This window comes from Xenopus tropicalis, chromosome 1, assembly GCF_000004195.4.
Source record: "Xenopus tropicalis strain Nigerian chromosome 1, UCB_Xtro_10.0, whole genome shotgun sequence".
In the NCBI taxonomy this organism is placed as follows: Eukaryota; Metazoa; Chordata; class Amphibia; order Anura; family Pipidae; genus Xenopus; species Xenopus tropicalis.
In genome coordinates this window covers 33257922-33279160 of record NC_030677.2, presented here as the reverse complement: position 1 = coordinate 33279160, position 21239 = coordinate 33257922, and the positions used below count along the sequence as shown (strand labels likewise).

The following is a 21239-nucleotide window of genomic DNA, read 5'->3' as shown; positions in this document are numbered from 1 at the left end:
GGTATGAAGACCTCAATTACCCAAAGATCTGTTATTTGAAAAACCTCAGGTCCCGAGCATTCTGGATAATAAAGCATATGCATGTACAATAAAAATATAATCAAACTTTGAAGAAGTTGGAGCACATGGAGATTCAAAATGAAAAGCCATTGTAGTGCGTGTTTGAGATTTATTGGTCTAGTTCTGCCTGTGCCTGTGTGTAAGAGCCCTCACTGTACCCACCGGTATTCAGATCTGAATTTTAGCGGCCAAGTTCCATGGCATTTTTTTTAAATGCTAAATATAAATCCGCACCAAAACCAAAAGGTTATAAAATATGAACTTTATTACATTCTACAATATACATTAAAATAAACCCCATGTACAAAGCCTAACGCGTTTCATGCTTACCCAGCACTTAATCATAGGCTCAGAAAAATTGTAATTTACACATCTACACCCCAGATCACTAAATAACACCTCGCTCATCTTATTTCAAATACCTCAGGTTACCTCAAGTTAACCCTATCTAGTGAGGTTTTAACTTTCCCAAATTAAAACATACAGATCACAGGGTTAAACCTTAAAAGTCAGACTAACAATATTTCTAGTGCAATCAAACAACATTATTTTCAGTTAAACAGCATATACTTTACACAAGGTAAAATTCACTTTATGTGACTTGTTTTGTGTAAAGTATATGGTGTTTAACTGAAAATCTTTTGAGCCTAGGCTTACCCAGCCTAAGTACTGGGTAAGCATGAAATGCGTTAGGCTTTGTACATGGAATGTAATAAAGTTCATATTTTTTAACTTTTTGGTTTTGGTGCAGATTTATATTTAGATATTGTTCCTCTCTTTGGCCACTAGAGGGTATAATTTGCACCTACAAGTATTTTGGATTTATACATACAGCAATAACTGTCCCACATTTTGGCTTTTTTAAATGCAACTAGAAAAAAAATCAATCTAAATACAATATAAGGATATTGTTTTATTGTCTATGCATATGAATAGATGCACATTCAAACACCAGGGACTTAAATGCAACAGGGCCCGAGTAACTCCGAGGCAATTCTCCAGATTACGTTTAACCTTATGACACAGAACCCTTTAGATGTTAAAGTGGTCATTACCCCTTCTGTGACAATCTGCAATTGGTCTTTGTTATTTGTAATTTTTCTGTTATTTTACTTTTTATTCTGCAGCTCTTCACTTAAGAGTTTTAACAGCTATCTTGTTGCTAGGCTCCAAATTACCTTAGCAACCAGGGAGTGGTTTGAATGAGAAACTGATATATGAATAGGAGAGGGACTGAATAGAAAGATACTGTAAATTATAAAATGTAACAATAACAATAAAATGGTAGCCTCACCAAGCCGTAGTTTTGTGGCTGTCGGGGTCAGTGGCCCTCATTTGAAAGTTGGAAAGAGTCTAAAGAGGAAGGCAAATAATTCAAAAACTATAAAAAATATATCATGAAGGCCAATTGAAAAGTTGCCTAGAATTGGTCATTCTACCATATAACATAGTAAAAGTTTACTTAAAGATGAACAACCCCCTTATTTCAGACTATGAACCCAGAAGAACCACACAGAATTTTGCTTACACAAGTCTTTTTTTTTGCAGTTGACTGATGAGAGCTAAAAGCTGATTTCTATGTGGTTCCAGGCTGGGAGTGGGAAAGCACAGTGACGGAAATGCATTGCTCTCTCTCTAGTGCAGGTTGTTAATATTTCTTAAGATAAGAGCCTCCATACATGTCCAAAATACATAGAAGTAAAATTCATGAACACATTTACCCTTTATGTTCAGCCACCAGCTGATCTCCATAGCCTGAGTCACCCCAGTACCTATTCATATCAGATATATTTTGGGAGCCTCATTGCTAATATTCTATTCCTAGGACGCAGTCACATAGTTCCAGGTATACGTTAAATAAATGTTTGGAGAGGTTCCCTCACATTCGCTGAACCCCTTCCTCCTTGCTCCCCCTCTTCTACTAGCTTACTGCAGTATGTAGCTCCGGCACTAGCAATGTCAGGGTTAACAGCCAAACTCAATTCAGTAAATTCAGTAATAAATTGCATTTGTAACTCTTAATGAACACTTACAAAAGCTAAAGCAATGGGTTTTCACCTGGAGCTGATTTTTCATGGAGGCTGTGCTGGTTGCTCTGGGATTCCGGGAAAACCCCAAGGCGTGGCCTAATCATTCTCAGGTGAGGCCAGGGATTTGCATCTCACATAACTTTGTTTATATGAAAATGGAATTTTTTTTAAATTTTTTTCAATTTTGTCAATTTTATGGCAAAGGTAAACAGGACAGATTTGCTCATCACTATTTTAGTACAATTTTATATTCAATTGTTATTCCAGAACACTTTAAAGGGGTTGTTCACATTTATATTAACTTTTAATGTCACACAGATATTCTGAGACTATTTGCAATAGGTTTTCATTTTTTATCTTTTTGGGGTTTTTTATTTCGTTATTTAGCCTTTTGTTCTGCAGTGCTCCAGTTTGGAATTTTAGCAGCTATCAGGTTGCTAGGGCTTTGTGTACCTTAGCAACTAGGCAGTGGCTTTAATGAGAGACTGGAATATAAATAGGAGAGTCATTGAATGGAAAGGTAAATAATAAAAAGTAACAATAATAATACAGAGCTGTCAACCCAGGGGACTGTTACTGGGGTGAGCGTTGTGGCACGCAGAGCGCACTGCTGGGCGTGTGTTGTTCAACATCAGTGTGCACAATAGGTGTGACTTCATGGAACATTCGCCTGCACAGTGAGTATTTGGGAGATATTAAATGCTTTGTGAGACTCCTGATTAATCTGGAAGACTTGACAGCTCTGATAATAAATGGTAACCTCACAGAACAATAGCCGTTTGGCTGCTGGGTCAGTGACTCACATTTAAAAGCTGAAAAGTTGTAGAAAAGAAAGGCAAATGATTTAAAACATAAAAAAGACCAATTGCAAAGTTGCTAGGAATAGGACATTCTATAATAGGACTTATTTATGAAGTGCAGTGCGCAAAGTTCAATTTCAGATGCAGTTTACCAAGGTTTTCTCCCACAACAAAAAGGTTTGCGGTTGTGCCACGTTAAATCAAAAAAGTTGTGCAGTAGCTGCATTTCGCATATTTTTCAACGTTTCATGAATTTTACAGCAGTTTCGCAGATTCGCTCATCAATAAATACAAGTACCAGACCCCTTATCCGGAAACCCATTATCCAGAAAGTTCTGAATTACGGGAAGGCCATCTCCCATAGACTCCATTTTAAGCAAATAATTCACATTTTTAAAAATTACCCCTTATTGGAGGCAGAACAGCCCTATTGGGTTTATTTAATGGTTAATTGATTCCCTTTTCTCTGTAATAATAAAACAGTACCTTGTACTTGATCCCAACTAAGATATAATTACCCCTTATTGGAGGCAGAACAGCCCTATTGGGTTTATTTAATGGTTAATTGATTCCCTTTTCTCTGTAATAATAAAACAGTACCTGTACTTGATCCCAACTAAGATATAATTACCCCATATTGGGGGCAGAACAGTCCTATTGGGTTTATTTAATGGTTAAATGATTCCCTTTTCTCTGTAATAATAAAACAGTACCTGTACTTGATCCCAACTAAGATATAATTACCCCTTATTGGGGGCAGAACAGCCCTATTGGGTTTATTTAATGGTTAAATGATTCCCTTTTCTCTGTAATAATAAAACAGTACCTGTACTTGATCCCAACTAAGATATAATTACCCCATATTGGGGGCAGAACAGTCCTATTGGGTTTATTTAATGGTTAAATGATTCCCTTTTCTCTGTAATAATAAAACAGTACCTGTACTTGATCCCAACTAAGATATAATTACCCCTTATTGGGGGCAGAACAGCCCTATTGGGTTTATTTAATGGTTAAATGATTCCCTTTTCTCTGTAATAATAAAACAGTACCTGTACTTGATCCCAACTAAGATATAATTACCCCTTTTTGGGGGCAGAACAGCCCTATTGGGTTTATTTAATGGTTAAATGATTCCCTTTTCTCTGTAATAATAAAACAGTACCTGTACTTGATCCCAACTAAGATATACTTACCCCTTTTTGGGGGCAGAACAGCCCTATTGGGTTTATTTAATGGTTAAATGATTCCCTTTTCTCTGTAATAATAAAACAGTACCTGTACTTGATCCCAACTAAGATATAATTACCCCTTTTTGGGGGCAGAACAGCCCTATTGGGTTTATTTAATGGTTAAATGATTCCCTTTTCTCTGTAATAATAAAACAGTACCTGTACTTGATCTGAACTAAGATATAATTACCCCTTTTTGGGGGCAGAACAGCCCTATTGGGTTTATTTAATGGTTAAATGATTCCCTTTTCTCTGTAATAATAAAACAGTACCTGTACTTGATCCCAACTAAGATATAATTAATCCTTATTGGGGGCAAAACAATTCTATTGGCAGGCCCGGATTTGTGGCGAGGCCACAAAGGCCTGGGCCTAGGGCGGCATAAACATAGGGGCGGCATGCCGCCCCGCCGCACGCAAATTTTTAAAATTTTGCTCCCATACGGAGCAATCGGGACCTCTCCCCACTGCTCCGTATGGGAGTTTTAACTTTGGCGCATGCGCATGCGCGTTAGCGCGGCGGCAGGGAAGGAGGAGGTGGTTTGCGCATGCGCGCTCGCACGGCGGGTGGGGGCGGTAGGGGGCGCCGAATTGGGGCGGCCTCGGGGCGCGTCATTTAGAAATCCGGCGCTGTCTATTGGGTTTAATTACTGATTAAATAATTTTATTAGTAGACGTAAGGTAGGAGATCCGAATTACGGAAAACTTCAGCTTTCTGGATAATGGGTCCCATGTACCAGCATTTGCCATCATATTGGTGTTGAAGGAACCCTTGATTTATGGCCAACTTGAAGCTGGCAGTATCTCCAGGGTTCCCAAGTGTCAGTAGGTGCCCATGCAGCAGACCCGTAAATGGCATAAAGCATCACTGCAGTCCATTCAGGTGGAACTTTCACAACCAGAATATTGTCCTACACAATAAGGGGCACATTAACAAATGCACGAACGCGATTTTTTCGTGCAAGCGTACGAAAAAGTTGCACAAGCGTACAAAAAAAGTTGTGCGGGCGTTATAAAAAGTCACGCTCCGAGCGTATTTGCGCCAAATTTTTCGTCTCTTGCGCAACTTTGTCGACTCCCACGCAAATTTTTCTAATGCCTGGGCAACTTTTTTGTATGCGTGCACGAAAAAATCAGAAAGGTTTTCCCGCTGTTTACAATCGTTCGGTATGAAAATTTTGTGACTTTCGGTTTATCCACTACGATATTATCGTGACTAATAGGATTCTTTCGTAAGCATTTTCGTGATATTTGCGATCTTCAGAAATTTTCGATTCCAATCCGAATTTTTCCAATTCGGGATTCGAACTCGTGATTTGATAAATCTGCCCCTTAAGCATGGAAGCCAGTTTATGAAAGAAACCAGGTAAGAAAATAAGTAGGAATCTCAGGGAACTAGTAGCTTAAGGGGGACATTTATTAACATTCAGATTTTCATAGTTTTATAGTTTTTTAAACCAAGAATAAACTCATTTACATGAATGTCAGTCCTTTATCAAAACAATGTCTGACTGGGGTGCCAGGTGTCTGCTGGGGCTGCCGCCCGGGGGGTCACCCAACCACAGTCAGAAGCTTCTGCTACACCGACCCCCGGGTGCTGTACAATGCTTCCCCCTGCATGCATGCAGTTCCAGACAGGCGCACAGGAAGCAGTGGGGGGCTGCAGGACCCACTAGGGCCGGGGGCCACCAGGTTATTTCCTGGTCTCCCGCCGGCCCAGTCCAACTCTGTATCAAAAGATCTGAATTGAAAAAGCACAAATGAAAAACATATGCAAAACAAATATGAAAACGGTCGTGCAAAACTGAGCCTTTTTTATTTTTGTACAAAAGCCCCAAACCTTTTAAACTACAAAGCAAAAAAAAGACCTTCCACTTGTAAAAGGGACATCAACAGGATTTAAATGGTGTATTTTTGCATTTGGATTTGTCGTGGTTTTGTTGCATAATGAATAGTGTGTTTTTTCAACTACAAAATCAGATTTTGGCATAAAAAAACCTGAACTGAAGAATCAAGCATTATTAAATGCCCCCCAAAATCCATCCCTTTGCACTGAAACAAGGTAAAGGAGGGGCACTGATTGCAGTAAGCACAGACAGGCCAGGGGCGTAACTACAGTGTAGAGGGCTAAGTAGGGTCCTATATAATAAACAATTTCAATATATCCTATTGGTCAACTTACCAATGTTTTGGGGTCCTAAATTGTATGTGCTTTAGGGCCCAGTTACATCTAGTTATGCCACTGAGACAGACTGTCATGGTTTCCTTTCAATCTATTATACATCTGTGTAAAAAAAATCATTTATAATTCATTTTGGAAATTCAGCAAGTTTTCTATATAAGCCAACTAAATGAGCTCATGTTAAAAGTTGGGTATATCTTCCCATAATGATAGCAAAATATGAATGGTGGTTATTTGTTTGCTGCGATATTGGAAAAAGGGGCTTTGTATAATAACAGATACATGAAGCTCAATGGCTGCTGATGATGTTTTTTTTTCAAATACATGGCTACAATAATGTTCCTACAGTCCAAATGTATCAGCATTATCACTTATTTTTATATAAATTCAGTCTGCAGACATCTGGCAATGCAAATCAATGCCAGTGGGTGAATAACGCCAGCCTGTAGCAGCTTTAGCTCAGCCTATTGCAAGTTTACTTATTTGTATCTCTGTAACTCATTCCTTTCTATAATGGCTGCCTATCCAAAAAAAGATCCAAAGTCACATTATGCTGTTGTCTGGAGGTTTCCAGTAGTTTAAAAATTGCATGATACGCGATAAAGGCATTATATTCCTTGCAATTCTTATCTGGGAACAAATTATATGAACGATGAAGTTAACAAATAGTACTAGCCATTGCTTATATTTGATGGAAGGATATGAGCAGACTAAATAAAAGCATGTCAGTACAGGTGGGGGCTATTGTTTGGCTGAGCCAGCAGTCAGGGATTTTAGTAGAACTCCATGTCCAGTTTAAGGTTAATAACTGTACATTGCAAACATGAACTACTCTTTGTCACAATAAGGGCGCCCGCCTTGCAGTCATGTCAGAGATCAGCAGTATTTAAACAACATTATCAACTGGGTTCAGCTGTTTTCCTGAAGGTTAGCAGGGCCAAGATAAGCAAGGAAACATCAATAGAGGAAGGTGCCCTTTTACAGTCTTGTTGACATATTGCTGAGCATCGAAGATGAGGTGTTATTGCAGGTGCCCATGCCTTTTCCTCTGGTAATATAACATACTAAAATTGCTATAAAAAAAATTAAAAAAAAATAAATAAAAAAAAAATATATATATATATATGAAACGTGTAGATTCAGCACTCCTAAGCGTAGCCAATAGACCCGGGTGCTACCAAATGAGCATTAATAGATAGATAATCGTATGTATATTGGTGCACACTGGGGGTTAATTTGTTTCTTTTAAAGTGTTACGTTATGATTTATAGTAAGGTGTATGTAACATTGTGAGCATATTGCTGTAAACTTACATTGTATCTATCAGTAATGCTCTATACTCTACTGTCGGTTTACTTTAACTCCTAATGTGCACTAGAGGTTTGAATATTCTGCTATCCTCCTTTTCGTTTTATTATGTTTTCTCCTTGGTACAGGGCTCTTGCCTTTTTTGGTGTCTCGAGCAGTCACGTGATTGGGTGAAATCCTGTCCCTTGAGGGGGTGTCTGTCTTTTTTTAACTGTATATAGAAGTATTGGTTTTAATGAGATTATGGTCTTGATAAAGGTCTTTTTAGATGCAGACCAAAACATTGACCTGATCTGTAATGTATTAATTATTTAATAAAAGTTATATTTTAAATGATCCCTGGAGTGCACCAATATATATATATACGATTTTATATATATATATATATATATATCAAAATAAAACAGCCAGCACCAAGGGTCTTTGTGTTTCAAAAAATCTCTTGTGTATTATAATTGCATGTACAACCGACGTTTCGGTCCCTTTTGAGAAACATATATGAATAGGAGAGGGACTGAATAGAAAACATAACAATAAAATTGTAGCCTCACAAAGCCGTAGTTTTGTGGCTGCTGGTGTCAGTGATCCCCATTTGAAAGCTGGAAGGAGTCTAAAGAGAAAGGCATCATGAAGACCAATTGAAAAGTTGTCTAGAATTGGCCATTCTACCATATAACATAAAAAAAGTTACAAGTTTAAAAGTAAAAGTTAACTTAAAGATGAACAACCCCCTTTTTCAAGGTCCCAAAAGGGACCGAAACGTCGGTTGTACATGCAATTATAATACACAAGAGATTTTTTGAAACACAAAGACCCTTGGTGCTGGCTGTTTTATTTTGATATTTATATGATATCCCGTGCACAGGGGCAGCTGCAGAGCAGCAGATTTTGGAGTGTGGTGCTGTCGTGTGGACTGTTTTATATATATATATATATATATATATAATTTTTGTAGCAAACATACTTAGAGAAAAGAAAAGCAGACTCAACTTAAAAAATTTAAAAGGAATGGGGCCCCTTATTTGAAAACTATTTTTCCAGAAAGCTCCAAATTACGGGAAAGCCATCTCCTAGACATTTTTCAGATTTTTTAAAAAATGACTTCATTTTCTCTGAAATACTTTGTACCTTATGGTACCTGAGCTGCATGAATCCATGGTGGCAAAACAATCCCATTGGGTTTATTTCATGTTTAATTGATTTTTAGCAGACTAAAGGTCTGGAGATCAAAATTACAGACCGCTTATTTGGAAAGCCCCAGACCCAAGCATTCCTGATCTTATATCTATGTTTTTTTTTCTTAAGTAGGGGGTAGTTTTAAAATTAAAAAAAATGTAATTAAAATTCATGCTAAAACCGTGGTGTGCTTCAAACACCCCTTGGCATGGCCTCACTCATTACAAAATGGCACATTCTTTAATTTGATGCTTGGAGAGGGACAGGTCCGCCCCTGATGAGAACACCTACAGAGGAACACTTGGGGTGAGTGGATAGTAGCATTATTGCCTGAGTATCTCTTAGACTGCTTTGCCTAGCAGATAATTATATCATATTATTATAAGAACCCAAGCAGATTATACTAAACTGTTTTCCCAGATCTAAAAAGCTGCCCTGATAATGTAGTCCAATGTAAATATCTCTAATTACATTTCTATCAAGACAAAAAAAAACAAATTTTATAATATACTGTTTAATACTTTACTGTGCACAGGCCTTTTTGAACCTGGCACTTTAAATAGCATACATCACATATGATATACATGGCAATATCACATGCTTTGACTTAACAAATGCACCATATGTTCTCTCAGATGGGTCCCTGATGGCAAGCTGATCTAACCAGCTGTCCGATTCTGCTGACTGTCAATGGTGCCTGCAATGTACATGCCCCCAAGGGAGCAACAGCATTTTCCTGGCTTCTGCCCAAATTGTATTTTTAATACATACACTGTAGGAAATGTTTCTGACTTAACTCTTCTACTGAAGAAACTTTAAAGAAGAGACTGATATATTTGATATACATATATATATATATAGAGAGAGACATATATTAATATTGATTCAGATGAATCTTGTTCCTTACATATGCGTCAGGATATCCATACAAAATGAAAATAGGTGCATATAGTCAGCCATTATGGGACTATGCCCCTTAGCCTGGTGGGTTAGGGATTGCTGGAGAAGGTTGTCCTTCTATACCAGCTCCCACAATGCATTTGGTGTTCCAAATAGGTAGACACGGATTATCTTTATGGGTTCAAACTAAAAAAACACAGTTAAAAATATTGCAGACAGATACATAAACTTGTACCATAGTGTCTTATGGTATTGAGGCTAAGAACAGACCTTTTTATGTGAGTAGCTGTTTATACATATAAGGTACTAACCCCATTATGTAATAAAAGGCACTAAGTTTGCCCAGTAGCTGTAACCCATAGCAACCAGACAAATGTTTGTTTTTAAACAGGTAACAAGTAAATGCTACCTGCTGATTGGTTGCTATGGGTTATTGCTCCTCTGCAAACTTAGTGCCTTTTATTACATAACCCCTTAAGTAATAATAATAAAAAGTTTGCCCAGGAGCAGTAACCCATAGCAACCAATCAGCAGGTAGAAGTTTCTGCCCACCTGTTTGCTTTTAAACAGGTGACTAGGAAATTCTATCCGCTGAGGAAGGAAACGCTCAGCTTTACATGCCAGGGATTGGGGGGATTGTACCCCAAGTATGACTGAAAACAATCTTTTTATGGAATGGGTTAACAGAAGTCATTTCAATATTATATAAATGGATCCCACATGAATAAAATGATCATAGTGCTGGAGTTCTTTGATGCCAGACATTTGTTTACAAATCAATGTGCTGCATAGATTCAACTGTTGGCATGGAAAAGGTTTAAATACAGGTATAGTATTGTATATAATGCTGTTTTATAGATGGAGCACACTTTATTTAAGCTAATGCTATGAGAGACATGCACACAAACATTTCTGCCCATTTTGGCACACTACTGTCATAACCGAGACTTCTTGGGTCTTCTATTGGGCAACATGTCCATTTGGGTTCTTCAGCTGTTCTTATGAATTTACATTTAGTTAACAACCATGATATATCCATTATCTACATACAGTACTATGCTATTTTTTTCCCTTAACACTTTGCATAAAGAATAAAGTTCATGGCTTGCTACTGTAAAGGCACATGTCATGCTTTCGGGTAGTTGGAGCCCCATGTTTCTAAGCATCCTAAATAAATGTAGCACCAAAGTGGCCAAAACTGCCCACCCCGAGTGCATTGTAATTGTCCTAAAATGCTTCTACCAAGAACTGCAGTTATTGCTGAAACACTTTAAAATAATTATAATGCTCTTCATTGGGGATTCTACTTTTTTAGGTGATTCTATGAGTTTTTGCCATAAGAAAAATTACTGGGGGTTCTTTGCTTATCTCATCAACTGCACAAAGAAAATTCTTCACAGTATCATTTATCTTATGCCTTTATATCTCTGTGACCTTAGGAACCTGGAGCAGCAGGCAAGAAAGTACTTACACAAATCACACCTTTTCCTCTTCTTTTTCAGGCTCATCACTGCTCTGTCACTGTACTTAGTGACTTGCAAGCAGTCCCTCTGTAGAACACTAGAGATTAGCAGTCTATGAAGAACATATGCTGCAATCTGTATGAAGAGTCAATAAAACCCACTTTTATATGTCCCCCAAGAAGTATTGATGGGGAATTAATGTTTAAATCCCCCCTTTCCAAATAAACTAGCGAATAAAACATGGGAACAATAATTCTGTGCCATTGCCTTACAATTGCAGAGCTTTGATGCATAACAGTAATACCAGATAAAGAGAATTTCCCAGGTCTGTTCTTGGAGATATTTGGAAACTATATTGACTTGCAGAGACGATCGGATTTATTTTTATCTGATGGAAGTAAAATACATGCTGGCTGTGCGGATTATACATAATGTATTGATGGCCGTAGCATTATGGTTGGAAATCTTAAAAGAGAAACCACAGTTAATTGACCTTCAATTGCCTGAGAGAGATTTCCACTTTGTGAAGCAGATCTGTATTCTCGGAGGTGCTCTCTCCGATAATGAGGTGTCCACTTAGACTAAAGACATCCTGATATTCCCATGTAAAATACCAACCTACAATAAAAATCTTCAATGGCAATGTTACTCCACCCACATTTTGCTGGACTACAATACAGTCCACAATTCTCCAGCATATTATCAAATGTTAAAACATAATGTATTTTTAAAACAGTAAAGAAAAAACATCTTTTGGTCCTTGCGGGCCAGGGTCCCATATGATGTAAGAGGGATAACCGATGTGAATTCCACCTGCTCTGTTTCCTACAGTTGCCACTGAGAAGCTGTAAAGAATTGTTTACTGTAAATGCTGTGAGGTATGTGTAATGTTAGTGAAAGTGAAAAATTGTTTTGTAATCTCAGTATGATAGATTACATAGGGCTAAAGAAAGAGTCCATCAAATTCAACCATTCCAAGTAAATCCAGCACACACAAACCCATACTGACCTATCTATACACTCACATACAGACCCATACTGACCTATCTATCCACTCACATACAGACCCATACTGACCTATCTATCCACTCACATACAGACCCACACTGACCTATCTATCCACTCACATACAGACCCATACTGACCTATCTATCCACTCACATACAGACCCATACTGACCTATATATACACTCACATACAGACCCATACTGACCTATCTATCCACTCACATACAGACCCATACTGACCTATCTATACACTCACATACAGACCCACACTGACCTATCTATCCACTCACATACAGACCCATACTGACCTATCTATCCACTCACATACAGACCCATACTGACCTATCTATCCACTCACATACAGACCCATACTGACCTATCTATACACTCACATACAGACCCATACTGACCTATCTATCCACTCACATACAGACCCATACTGACCTATCTATACACTCACATACAGACCCATACTGACCTATCTATACACTCACATACAGACCCATACTGACCTATCTATCCACTCACATACAGACCCATACTGACCTATCTATCCACTCACATACAGACCCATACTGACCTATCTATCCACTCACATACAGACCCACACTGACCTATCTATCCACTCACATACAGACCCACACTGACCTATCTATACATTCACATACAGACCCATACTGACCTATCTATACACTCACATACAGACCCACACTGACCTATCTATACACTCACATACAGACTCATACTGACCTATCTATCCACTCACATACAGACCCATACTGACCTATCTATCCACTCACATACAGACCCATACTGACCTATCTATACACTCACATACAGACCCACACTGACCTATCCACTCACATACAGACCCACACTGACCTATCCACTCACATACAGACCCACACTGACCTATCTATCCACTCCCATACAGACCCATACTGACCTATCTATACACTCACATACAGACCCACACTGACCTATCCACTCACATACAGACCCACACTGACCTATCTATCCACTCACATACAGACCCATACTGACCTATCTATACACTCACATACAGACCCACACTGACCTATCTATACACTCACATACAGACCCACACTGACCTATCTATACACTCACATACAGACCCATACTGACCTATCTATACACTCACATACAGACCCATACTGACCTATCTATACATTCACATACAGACCCATACTGACCTATCTATACACTCACATACAGACCCACACTGACCTATCTATACACTCACATACAGACCCATACTGACCTATCTATCCACTCACATACAGACCCATACTGACCTATCTATCCACTCACATACAGACCCATACTGACCTATCTATCCACTCACATACAGACCCATACTGACCTATCTATCCACTCACATACAGACCCATACTGACCTATCTATACACTCACATACAGACCCACACTGACCTATCTATACACTCACATACAGACCCATACTGACCTATCTATCCACTCACATACAGACCCATACTGACCTATCTATCCACTCACATACAGACCCATACTGACCATCTATACACTCACATACAGACCCACACTGACCTATCTATACACTCACATACAGACCCCACATACAGACCCACACTGACCTATCCACTCACATACAGACCCACACTGACCTATCCACTCACATACAGACCCATACTGACCTATCTATACACTCACATACAGACCCACACTGACCTATCTATACACTCACATACAGACCCACACTGACCTATCCACTCACATACAGACCCACACTGACCTATCTATCCACTCACATACAGACCCATACTGACCTATCTATACACTCACATACAGACCCATACTGACCTATCTATACACTCACATACAGACCCATACTGACCTATCTATACACTCACATACAGACCCACACTGACCTATCTATACACTCACATACAGACCCACACTGACCTATCCACTCACATACAGACCCACACTGACCTATCCACTCACATACAGACCCATACTGACCTATCTATACACTCACATACAGACCCATACTGACCTATCTATCCACTCACATACAGACCCATACTGACCTATCTATCCACTCACATACAGACCCATACTGACCTATCTATCCACTCACATACAGACCCATACTGACCTATCTATACACTCACATAAACCATATATTCCAACATCAATACTAACACTAGATTTTAGTATCACAATAGCCTGGATACTTTGCTTGTTCAAGAACTCCAGGCCCCTCTTATAGGCATTAACAGAATCTGCCATTACCACATCACTAGGAAGGGCATTCCCCAACCTCACTGCCCTCACCGTGAAAACCCACCTACGCTGCTTCAAATGGAAGCTCTGTTCCTCTAATCTATAGGGGGGGCCTCTGGTGCGCTGATTGTTTTTATGGGATAAAAAACACCCCCCCCCCTAATGTACTTGTACAGAGTAATCTTGTCCCCTCGCAAGTGCTTTTTTCCAGAGAAAACAACCCCAACCTCGACAGTCTCACCTCATAGTTTAAATCTTCCATCCCCTTAACCAGTTTAGTTGCAGTCTCTGCACTCTCTCCAGCTCATTAATATCCTTCTGAAGTCCATTCTTAAGGACAGACAAAATGACTGACAAAGGTCTAATAGGCATGATTCGCATTAGAAAATCCTGCAGTTAAAGAGCAGATTTATCAAAATGTTTGTATAGAGCTTCATACATATAAACTCACTCATTTCCTACCTTCCAAACAATTTTTTCAGGCTGCTAAAATGTGTAAACCATTAATGGCACAGGAGCAGTCGTACATTAAGTAAAAGGAAAATTATACCTTCAGAATGAATCCTTAACTAACATAGATTATATCAAATATGTGTCCTATTAAAGTATTTTATCAAACTGGAATATATATTGTACCAAATGATCTGTTACCTTCTGGGCAGCCTGGCCAGGTATGGGTTCCTGTAACAGCCAGGTACAAAGCAGAGATAACACACTTGCTGGGTTTATGGTGAGAGTGAATGCAGCACTCTCTATTTTACTAGAACAGGTAAATAAGATCCATGAAAGAACAAGTACAAATAATGTCAGTAAAGAACAAAGCAAAACAGTAACACAGTTTATTCACCCCTGGGGTGCAACACATATAACTGAGAGTTCAGGCCTGATTATTATGTGACTTGCATCTTTAAAGGCAATTTCACCTTCATTAGCAAAACTATAATAACACATAAAACAAGACCCCAAACCCCCCAGAAATGTTCAAACTCTACATAACATGCCAAATTTTGTAAAACGGGAGTGGTATTTAGGGGGTGTGGTCACAAAATGTGTGGCATTTCTTTTTCAAATGTTGTGATGTATGCTGATGGGGCCTAGCATGTATGTGTGCCTTGGCTAGTTTGTGTGCACCGTGAATCATATGATCCCAGGGGGCGGCCTTTAGTACTTAAAATGGCAATTTTTTATTTAGGGTTACCCAATGGCACATACTGCTAAAAATTATATTTATATGAAAATGGTTTATTTAGATGAAGCAGGGTTTTACATGTGAGCTATTTTATGTAATATATATTTAAATAGACCTACCTATTTTTGTTTAATTTGTTCATAAATGACTTAGGGGAGGGTATTATGAGTAATGTATCAGTGTTTGCAGATGACACAAAACTCTGCAGACCAGTCAATTCTATCCAGGATGTGACATCCCTGCAGCAGGATCTTGACCAACTGGCAATCTGGGCAGCTAAGTGGCGGATGAGATTTAATGTGGATAAATGTCAGGTTATACCCTTAATGGGACTGCACTAGGCAAATACATAAGGGAGAAGGACCTTGAAGTCCTTGTAGATAATAAACTTGGCTGTAGCAAGCAATGCCAGGCAGCAGCTGCAAGGGCAAACAAGGTTTTGAGCTGTATTAAAAGGGGTATAGATTCACGGGAGGAGGGGGTTATTCTTCCCCTTTACAGAGCGCTGGTAAGGCCCCATCTAGAATATGCTGTTCAGTTTTGGTCTCCAGTGCTCAAACGGGACATTATTGAGTTAGAGAGGGTCCAGAGAAGGGCAACTAAGCTGGTTAAGGGTATGGAAAGTCTCAGTTATGAAAAAAAACTGGCCAAGTTGGGTTTGTTTACACTGGAGAAGAGGCGCTTAAGAGGTGACATGATAACTATGTATAAATATATAAAGGGATAATATAATAACCTTTCTAATGTTTTATTTACCAGTAGGTCCTTCCAACGGACACGAGGGCACCCACTTCGTTTAGAAGAAGGGAGGTTCCATTTAAACATTCGGAAAGGATTTTTTACAGTGAGAGCTGTGAAGTTGTGGAATTCCCTCCCCGAATCAGTCGTGCTGGCTGATACATTATATAGCTTATAAGAAGGGGCTGAATGGCTTCTTAGCAAGTGAGGGAATACAGGGTTATGGGAGATAGCTCTTAGTACAAGTTGATCCAGGGACTGGTCCGATTGCCATCTTGGAGTCAGGAAGGAATTTTTTCCCCTCTGCGGCAAATTAGAGAGGCTTCAGATGGGGTTTTTTGCCCTGACTATGTTACCTTGTTCGGGGGTATAGTTTTGCTTAAATGGCTACTCCTCTGCAGAGCATGAGTAACATCCATTTATTTAAAAGCGCCTTAGATATTTAAAAAAATGTCAGTTAATTTTTAATGGCCGACGAAATGTTACAATACCTACACCCCAGTGTTTCATTCAGGAATACAATGTCATGGCTGTGTTTGTGAAAAAAAACCCTCGCATTTTTGTAGTACAAAAGACTTTGTAAAGCTTTTAAAAAAATAAGAATCCAAAGGGCCTTTCCCAAAGTTTAATGAGTGCACTATTTCTTGAAAACAGACAGAGAGCCATTATGTTTTAAAGCACAATGGCCACTGTGGAAAAAAAACTGGAGGAAAATTACAGTCGGTGACATTTCCAGAGCTTTTAATAATCAAAAAATAAATGTTAAAGAAAATAGGACACTTTTCACTCGTGCACATAGCTTCCAGTCTGCTTCTATCTTTTATTTCCACTATATTTTTATCTCTATGACCTTTATTTAGTTATACCTCTTTAGCGAACTGTGATCCCCGGGGAGCAAAATAACATGTGCAGCTTAAATAACCTCTTGCTCATATATAATGATTGTGAGGAGCAGAACTGAGATTCTGCTGCGGATGTTGATAATGTGCGATTACATGATAATGCTCCTTCATGCTTTGAATCTACCGCAGGGTGATTATTATTGCAATTTTAGACATCTGTACATCGATAGAAGAACCAGAAGGTTTAGAATGGGTTAGGTGCCCTAAAAAAATAAATAAATCTTGATTTTGTCCAACAAATAATGTGGCGTGGGCAGAGAATGTTGCTGATTTCTTAACAAATCCTTTTATAAGAACCCATAATTACAAAACTGTAAACAGGAAACTTATAGTAAAATGGACTTTCTAGATTATAGTATCAAAATCCCTTAACCAGACTTCCATACCAAGAATATATTGTTCTATAAGTGTCAGGCCCGGATTTGTGGCGAGGCCACAAAAGCCCGGGCCTAGGGCGGCATGCCGCCCCGCCGCACTGAAGTTCTGCTCCCTTACGGAGCAGCGGGGACCTTTCCCCGCTGCTCTGTATGTGTTCATATCGGCGCCCGCAAAAATGCGCATGCATGCGCTGGGGGGGTGAGTTGCGCATGCTTGCTCTGGGCGAGTTGCGCATGCGCGGGGGGGCGGCTGCGTTGGGTGGCCTCCGGGCGCTCGGATTTTAAATCCGGCGCTGATAAGTGTTAAAGTTAAACCAAAGCATAGGGTACCTTTATAAAATAAGTGTAAAAAAAAAGAAAATGTTTTATTTGTTTTTTACAAATAAAACATTTCACCAGATTTGACAATCCCATATTGTTTAGAGACAACAGGGTGAGGGCCCTGCTTGCCAGAGCTTATAATACCAGTGGCAGCTTTGCACTGTGCCGGTGGGGCACCTTGAGAAAACACGATAGGCTTCGGCTGTCAAGGGCCCTGCCACCCTATACCTGGCATGCAGGGAGATCCTATTGTTGCTGCCACAGGAATCTACAAGGAGGCTAATGTGAATGGGAGGTATGCGTGGGGGGGGGGCTGTGCAGCTAGGAGGTACACGTTGGGGATGAGGGTAAAGCAGGGGGATTCACCTCAGTGACAGGGGCCTCCATGGCCGAGGAGGTCGGCCCTCAAACTGAAAACCTTGATGATGGACCCTGGACACCCCAGTTAGACACTGGATATAGGGTGATTGTAGAGGTCCTGCTCCTCAAGAAAGTAGTGAATAGATAGTGTTTAGTTTAAATTAGAAACCAAGAGTTAGTGTGTGGAGGAGAAGTGTAAGGGAGATATGAATGTGGTCAAATTACTGAGCATTTAGATTATAGACTTGGTTTTGAGTGAATTTTTGAAGTCCTGGGGGTTGTAGGATTGTCTAACATAATATAATATGGGAAGAGGAGAGGTTGTATACAAATAGAAGGTTAAAGGAACAGTAACACCAAAAAATGAAAGTGTATAAAAGTAACTAAAATATAATGTGCTGCTGCCCTGCACTGGTAAAAGTTGTGTGTTTACTTCAGAAAGTCTACTATAATTTATATAAATAAGCTGCTATGTAGCCATGGAGGCAGCCATTCATAGGAGAAAAGGCACAGGCACATAGCAGATAACAGATAAAACACTATTGTAATCTACAGAGCTTATCTGTTATCTGCTATGTAACCTGTGCCTTTTCTCCTTTTTTCCAGCTTGAATGGCTGCCCCCATGGCTACACAGCAGCTTATTATATAAATTATAGTAGTGTTACTGTAGCAAACACACCAGTTTTACCAGTGCAGGGCAACACTGCATTATATTTTTATTACTTTAAAGCTATTTCATTTTTTGGAATTACTTTTCCTTTAAGTGGGGGTACTTGGTAATTAGAGAGGTATAGTTGTCAACATTGTTGAGTAATTTGTAAATGAGCACAAGAACATTCAACAAAGTTGGTTACCAGGGACTGGCAGACAGGGGCATCTCATGAGCTGGAGGAGGAGTCTGGTAGCAGTGTTCATTATGTGGGGGCAGTTTAGATGGGGAAATGCCCAGGGAGGTGTGTCTATACTGGATATATCATGGGGATGTCTCCTACCTTCCACACCCATACACATTTTTATTTTTTAATTTTCATCACAAGTAACTATATTGATTTAGGAATTATGCAAGTACTATATATGTTTTATTGCATGTTCCGTGTATAATTATTGTAATGCTCGTTGCATACCACACACCCATTTTTGACCTCTGTCAAGGGCTGGGCATACAGCTAGCACTATTATTCCCATCAGAACTTTAAACTTTCTAAAGGCTTGCCATTTAGCGCATGCTTTGTAACAATGAAAAACATCAGCATCAGCGGAATGCAGAAAAATGCTGCACGCTAATATCCCTCCAAAAATAAGGGCTAGTTCATTAATTAATGCATTCATTTTTCTGAATTCCTTCAGCTATTATTTCTCGGGCCGACACATTCTCTCCCACTTTCTTATCATTTATAACAGGTGCAACCCATAAACCAAGATCTGACAAGTACAAAGAGAAAAATGAGTATGCCTTCCAAAAATAAAGAGGAAAAATAAATGAATAGATAAACTGCAAGGCAAGGTCGGGAAAGCAAAACACTGAAAATTGGTATTACTCGGCGTGTTATATATACAAACAACAAAGACTTCTACAAAAAGAAATGAACCATAGCTGGCAAAGCAGTTGGATTGTGAGCGTGTGACTGATTATTCAAAACGGTTCTATGATTAATTCATTTTGTATTGATGCAAATAATCCTAACAGAGACCTCTGAAAGCTAATGTATTTTCTGTACCGTGGTTTTCTATTGATCTCTTCAAATGGTGGAGGAAAGCTATTTTCATAATATTAATAAAGGGATTACAAAAGCAGGTCACATAAATGAAGCGAGCTGACTCAGCACTCACGCAGCCGGCGCTTCACAGAATGTGAAAATTAATTCACTTCTGCGAACTAAATGCAAAGCTTCTTTCTTGCTGACTTCTTATTGGCACCACACTGGGCTAATAGATGACCCTGTGTGGGGAAAAGCATTTTAGAAGAATGCATATTTATGATATGAATATCGGATAATCTTACACGCCACCATTTTATACAATATATAAATGTCCTGGTGTCAAGAAATTGAGTTTTTTGAGATTTTGTTCAAAGTCTTTCCCAGTGTATCCGTGGGACCAATGTCACGAACCTGATAGGAGCCACTTATAAAAATGCTTCATATTTGAGTAAGTGAGATCATAAAGACATGGTTTGGGGTGCAGACCGGGCAGAATTTGATCTTCCCTTTGTGCTCTCCATTTTTAGTTAAATGTAACCTGCAAGATCACATGTTTTTAAATCACATTCAATTACTTTTAAATTATATGTTTTTAGATCACATTTTATTTTTTAACATACAGTAATTCTGTCATATCCTTTGTGTCAGGACAAATCACCCTGGCTATCTCCTACTGCATGCTGATACAGCTGTGTTGGGTCAGAGATTGTTAGGCCTCTCCTGGTCTCCATGCTCACTTCCTAAAAGCTGTAAAAATTAATTTAAAACAGGCTACTTAATAGCATGGGTTCATATGATAATATTATATATACATATTTATACGTTTATGTTACATTAAAGTACAGGGTTATGGGAGATAGCTCTCAGTACAAGTGAGGGAATACAGGGGTAGGGGAGATAGCTCTCAGTACAAGTGAGGGAATACAGGGGTAGGGGGGATAGCTCTCAGTACAAGTGAGGGAATACAGGGGTAGGGGAGATAGCTCTCAGTACAAGTGAGGGAATACAGGGGTAGGGGAGATAGCTCTCAGTACAAGTGAGGGAATACAGGGGTATGGGAGATAGCTCTCAGTACAAGTGAGGGAATACAGGGGTATGGGAGATAGCTCTCAGTACAAGTGAGGGAATACAGGGGTAGGGGAGATAGCTCTCAGTACAAGTGAGGGAATACAGGGGTAGGGGAGATAGCTCTCAGTACAAGTGAGGGA

The 21239-nt window shown here is 39.3% G+C and overlaps 1 long non-coding RNA gene across 1 annotated transcript; it reads left to right on the top strand.

The window, feature by feature from the left end:
* Window positions 1-2112: 2112 nt before the first annotated feature.
* On the top strand, window positions 2113-20106 carry LOC108645172. The gene is made up of 2 exons (XR_001923471.2): window positions 2113-2200; window positions 19733-20106. It is a non-coding gene; the product is annotated as an uncharacterized LOC108645172 (long non-coding RNA).
* The last annotated feature ends 1133 nt before the right edge of the window (window positions 20107-21239 follow it).